Source organism: Eretmochelys imbricata, chromosome 6, assembly GCF_965152235.1.
Source record: "Eretmochelys imbricata isolate rEreImb1 chromosome 6, rEreImb1.hap1, whole genome shotgun sequence".
Classification (NCBI taxonomy): Eukaryota; Metazoa; Chordata; order Testudines; family Cheloniidae; genus Eretmochelys; species Eretmochelys imbricata.
In genome coordinates, this window is record NC_135577.1 from 132,679,965 (window position 1) to 132,686,389 (window position 6,425).

A 6,425-nucleotide genomic window follows, 5' to 3' on the forward strand; every position below is an offset into this window, starting at 1 on the left:
TTGTCAAGCCTGACCTTAAAAACTTCCAAGGAAGGAGATTCCACCACCTCCCTAGGCAACGCATTCCAGTGTTTCACCACCCTCTTAGTGAAAAAGTTTTTCCTAATATCCAATCTAAACCTCCCCCACTGCAACTTGAGGCCATTACTCCTCGTTCTGTCATCTGCTACCATTGAGAACAGTCTAGAGCCATCCTCTTTGGAACCCCCTTTCAGGTAGTTGAAAGCAGCTATCAAATCCCCCCTCATTCTTCTCTTCTGCAGGCTAAACAATCCCAGCTCCCTCAGCCTCTCCTCATAAGTCATGTGTTCTAGACCCCTAATCATTTTTGTTGCCCTTTGCTGGACTCTCTCCAATTTATCCACATCCTTCTTGTAGTGTGGGGCCCAAAACTGGACACAGTACTCCAGATGAGGCCTCACCAATGTCGAATAGAGGGGGACGATCACGTCCCTCGATCTGCTTGCTATGCCCCTACGTATACATCCCAAAATGCATGGGTGCATGAGAAATGAAATGCAGAGGGCTTAAGGTCTGTCTGGTGAAGCATGATACACTCAGAGGATTTTTGAATCCCAGACCTCCTGGGTCTGCAAAATTGAGCTGGGAACTTCTGAGAACAGGCTCTCTGGCAAGATCACCACTATTCCTGCCACTTGACTTCTGCTGGGGATTCGAACAGACATGCCCTTTGATCAGCAAGGACCAACACTTGGAAGTAGAAAGAAAAGGAGTACTTGTGGCACCTTTAGAGACTAATCAATTTATTTGAGCATAAGCTTTCATGAGCTACAGCTCACTTCATCGGATGCTGTAGCTCACGAAAGCTTATGCTCAAATAAATTGGTTAGTCTGTAAGGTGCCACAAGTCCTCCTGTTCTTTTTGCGAATACAGACTAACACGGCTGCTACTCTGAAACTTGGAAGTAGGTGGCTGCAGCTCGCAGGCCAGCACAGTGCCGGTTCTCTGGAGGCAGCCTGCAGCAGCCAGGGCAGGAGCTGACTGCAGTGAAGCCCCAGCCTGCATGGGAGAGGCTCAACTCAGACTCAGAGTCAGAGCAGTTCATTCAAATGGTGCAGCTGCAGCCGGCTTCCGATGGCAGCCCCAGCTCCTAGCTGACAAAGGGAGTCAGATTCATTTCAGCACTTTGTCTCCGGAGAGGCGTTCACCAATCAACTGATGAACCCTCTACAGTGGGTGCTGCGGGCAGCGAATGTCCCTTCTGTGGTGCTGGCGACATGGCCTCTCTGCGCACTGGGCCTTGGCTTGTGGGATAAAGATTCCTCTTAGCTCTGCTTTCACCGAAGCAAGAGTGCAGGAAATGCACTACGGCTGCAGGCAGCCCCAGCATGCTGCAGCCCCGAGCCAGGGCTGTATTAACAGACTGGCCTACAGGGCCCAGAGCCATAGGCCTCTGAAGGCGAGGGGGCCCTGAATTATGATCTTACATATCTTCCTTTTTATTTATTTATTTACAGAGCCCTAAAACATATATCTGTCCTGCATACATCTCTGTAAATGTAGGAAATACTGTTCCTCATTTTACATTTTAATTTAACAACATTTGACACCCTCCTCCCTTGACAAATAGTTTGAGTGTTCTTGACACGGAACCTGGTTGTTTTTAGACAAACACCAATGTGTTTGAATTGCAACGTGAATATAAAAATTAATGTGTGTACGGCTCTGTGTCTGCTCATGAGCGACAAATTTTAACTGCTCCTGACATGCTCACTTGCAAATCAGGGTTTTGTATACCGATCTCAAGGGGCGGTACTATAGGGAAACAAACCAACCATAATGTTTAAAAGAATCAGATTGATTAGAAAAAAATCCACAAGTTTCAGCTTGGCGTGTTTTGTTAAAAACCCAGAGAAGCCCCTACAAGAGAGTTGTGAAGTGGCTTAAAAAAACCCAACCCAGTACGTCGGGAGCTGGCAATGCTGAAAATTTGCAAGCAGAATTAAAGGCTATAGCAATACAGCCAGGTATTACTGCATCCCAAGGTGTGTGAGAAGAAAAGACACAAGTATCTTCACTGACCAAGTTCCTATAGGTCCTGCACTGTGGCGAAATGTGATGAAAACAACAGGCAGTTTGGGGTTCCTAAAGGTTCAGCTGTGTGTAGGAGGATGGATGTAGAAAAATTCCTGACTTCTGCATCTGTGATTGCAGGGAAGAGATCAGTGCTTAATTTGTGCCGAACTTGCCAGCGTTTAGCCCCAGCACCTCTGGGCTTGCCCCATCAGTTATGAAAGTGAAACAATATTGCTTGAGCCCTGGCACCTCTTTCATTACAAATTAAGCACTGGAAGAGAGACCTGTTTTCTAAAGAACATTTTTTATTTTATCTGCACAATGGTGAAATTGTTGCATGAGATTAGCTTATTTACTCTCCATCTACTGGAAATGTTTACTGCTTTGCATATAAACTTCTCTCCAGTAGATCACATGCTTTTATAGAAGGATTTAGCAATGAGAAACATCCCGAATGACACGTTCTTCAGTACATGGGACAGTTATAAAGTTTTCATGTGCTCGCGGGCATGGCAGAGTATTAGGATCGAAAAGCGTTGGAAATGATTTGGAGATTTTGGAGCTAATATCACAGTTTGTTCCATTTCTGGCTAACCACCTGTTTAAATCTGGACAGAAGAGGAAAGGTAAACTTTCCTACCTGTCCTCAGCTATATGTGATGAATTCATTGCATTGATGGGAAAGAAAAGTTAAAATACCACAGGTTTCAGAGTAGCAGCCGTGTTAGTCTGTATCCGCAAAAAAGAACAGGAGTCCTTGTGCCACCTTAGAGACTAACCAATTTATTTGAGCATGAGCTTTCGTGGGCTACAGCTCACTTCATCGATGCATAGAATGGAACAGAAAGTAAGAATATATATATATACACACTCACATACAGAGAACATGAAAGGGTGGAGTAAGAGGCTAATTAATTAAGATGAGCTATTATCAGCAGGAGAAAAAAAAACGTTTGTCGTGATAATCAAGCTGGCCCATTCAGACCGTTGACAAGAAGGTGTGAGGCTACTTAACATGGGGAAATGGATTTAATATGTGTAGTGACCCAGACACAGCAAGCCAAATAGTTTTAATTAATTGTTGATTCAGCACTTGGTGTCAGGAATATAGACCGCCTCATACCTTCCAACTTGTCAATTCAGAGTGGTAAATAACTGATTGATTTTTCTGCTTGGAGCTGGTTGAGAACCACACGGGTGCAAGCCTGGCTGAAGCTGTGCGGGCGATGGTACATAACCTAGGTTTGGATGTTCCTAACTGCTGGGGACAATTGAATGATAATGGTAATAACATAGCTGGTCGTTACACTAGTCTGCAGGCCCCTCTGTCATGGGAAAGCCCACTAATACAGTCTGTGCCCCGCACAGAACCCTCCTTACATGTAGTTGGAGTCAGCAGTTGCTCAGATGCAATTGATCTGGGGGGGCTTATGTGACCCTGTGCTCTCTCTGCTCTGTGTTGACATATCAGTGGAAGTCTATTTTCCACAATGAAAACACGGACATTAGCCAGAGATTGAGACTCTCTGAAGTTCATCAGATATGCCCTTTCTACCAAGGCTAAACTACTGTGCGATTCCACAAGCCTGGGAAGATCTGTCACAGATGAAAATCCGGCCCCTGGGGCTTGTTTAAATGCAGGGTCTCTGCAGAAGAAAATGAAGCAACTGGAGGCAGTTTTCATGATACACTTACATTACTTTACTTCAGTGGTTCAAACTGACCAGCATCCAGCCACAGAAAACAGCCCAAGCCCAGGTCTATAGACATTATACTCTGATATTTCCTCTTCCAAGTTTTTAAATGGTCTTTCTGTACCTTCCTGCCAGGCAGTGAATCCATCACACTCTACTCAAATGTTGACTTTTGGTGACCAAAACGTGGCACGCTGTGTTTCTGTGCAGTGGCACTTGCTTCTGTAACCGCTGTCTCAAAAACCGAGAACTCCACAGAGGTTTTCAGCAGAACTCAAACATGGCAGCAGTCACTGACCAGTGAATTGTAAAAGCGAGGAAGAAAAAGAAGACTAAGTTGCTATTCTCTGCCATTAAACATAGCAGAAATATTGTCGCGTGAGCAATAACAGTCTCATCCATGGGTAATCAGTGCCTGCCCAGATGTGTGGATTACCAAGGCAACAGACAACAGCAGAAGATTGGATAGGTGTTTGTAAGCAGAATTCAGATGTGAAACCCAAGCACGCAAACTCGTCATATTTGAACACCTTGTAACTAGCATGGAGAAAAATATATTTAATTTCCAATATACATAAATGTACAAATCCGAGATTAATCAGATGAGTCTGATTGTTCTTCTCACTAGCTGATCCTCTGAACTTGGACTCAGGCTATTGGATTTCATTTCAATAAGCATTCACTCTACCATATGAGGAATAATGGAAACCACCGATGGCCAACCAGCTTCACAGGACATTTGGTGTGGGTCACTCGGCACACCTAACACAGTGGTGATATACCAGCTGGTACGTGAGACCTTCAGTTTCGCATTCCAGCAGTGAGTTTCTTTTTTTCTTTTAGAACATTTTCTAAACACGTGTTCTAGTAACATAATGCAGTTCAGGAATTAACAATCCAGGCTGTGCTCTGGAGTTTCCCTGTGCAATAACAGTGCACAGGGACTTTTTCCTTCAAGTCTCACTAACAACATTCACAAAGAATTTTTAGCAGCTGGAGGAACATCAGAGAGAGATTAATGTTGGGATTATTTTTGTTTGTGACATAGACAATGACTCTCACTGCTGCAGTGCTCATGAGCACAACAGAGAGAAGAAAGGAGGAAAGCAGCAGTGTCCCCAAAGTTTCTAGGAGTTGCCATCTTATTCAGGAGAGAATCCCATTTTACACTTATGTATAAAATTTAATTAAATTAAGAAAGAGGTGATTGGTGAAGGTCAAGACGAGGCTAAGCATCAAGTGATGTAAAGAAATGATTGCCCTCCTGCATTTTCCCACTAGATTACAGAGCCATGTAGTACCTGTGATTTTCTCCCCATGAAGGTAATGGCACATTGTAGTCAAGTAACCTTGTGATCTCATTCATAAACTAAGCAGATTGAGCTCTGTAAGTCTCTCACAGCAAGACATTTTCTCCAGCCCCCAAATCATTTTTTGGCTGCTTCTCTGCTTTCTCTCCAATTTTTCCAATAATTTTTAAAATGTGGACACCAGAACTAGACACAGTATTCCAGAATCAGGGTCCTCAAAACCATCAGACCATGGGGGACATTCAGGATCTTCATCCTCTTTTGTGTGGGATGGGATCTTCTCTTTCTATGCCTTTGAAGCTGTGAAGCGGCCTGCCTTCCCTTTGCCTTTCACTCGACTGAGTGCTACAGTAGCCTTTAGCTGGGATTTGGCATTTTCTTTTCTTTCCTCTCTGACTTGGATTTCTTGGCCACTGTTTTATTCTTCTTTTTTGAACTGCTGTAGTCACTATGATCATCATCTTCCGTGAGGAAGTCTTCATCACTTCATCTCCTGGAATGGTGTCTCCTCGTCTTCCTCCTCACTTCCCACATCATCCAAATGCATCTCTCTTTGCTTGGAAGCTGCTTTGGATGCTGCCTGCTGTCGGTGACCTGTTTTTGGTGGTCTTCTTTCTCGTCTTCACTGTCCTCTTCAGCCCTTTTCCTGGATTTGGAGACTGTCTTGTTCTTTCAGGTTTGGCATTTTTTCCCCTTTCAGGTGAGAGGTAGCTGTGCTGAAATACAGTTTGGAATTACTGGAGGTGAATTTTAAAGACCCAATGCCTCTAGGGTGAAGTGCCATAATAATAAAAGCAGCCTGTTTCTGCTCCTTTATATGGCGTAAAGATGGCGTCAGAGACTTTAAAAACCCCACACCTATTTTTCCTACCTTTCTTTTCCCAGTAAAACCCATCTCCTTGCCCAAACTTTTCCCTAATAGTAACTTCACCCATGCTTCTAAATAAATAGTAATAAATCAAGCCTGTCTATTGCCTGCAAGGAGAGAAGTGAATGTGATCATTTGCTGTCCTTTTTAATCATGGGAGGTGTTCAGTTATTACCGCAATGAGTGCCAATGTAAGAATTAGATGGATCTTAGAAATATCAACTTCAGAGGATGCTTTTGAAGTCTAGTAAAGTAACATCAAAGAAGGCAACAGCTATCCAGAGCCCCAAGTGGACTCAACGAGACACCCCTTCTTCCTCACTTGGGGCCTGGAGGTACCATAGCTCAGTTTTCAGCCTCTTTCTACACGAGCTCACCTTCCCAGCTTCCAAAGATTGCCAGAGTCATTTAGGAATAAATAGAAGTCAAGATATTTCAACTCCAATAGCGTTACTAGGTCTCCTGAGATAAATGTGGGTGGGCTGGAAGGATGCAATATTTTTTTTCCTATTCAT

At 43.8% G+C, this 6,425-nt stretch overlaps 1 pseudogene; it reads right to left on the reverse strand.

Moving 5' to 3' along the window:
- Positions 1 to 5,208: 5,208 nt before the first annotated feature.
- On the reverse strand, positions 5,209 to 5,937 carry LOC144266588 (nuclear ubiquitous casein and cyclin-dependent kinase substrate 1-like; annotated as a pseudogene).
- Between the last annotated feature and the right edge of the window lie 488 nt (positions 5,938 to 6,425).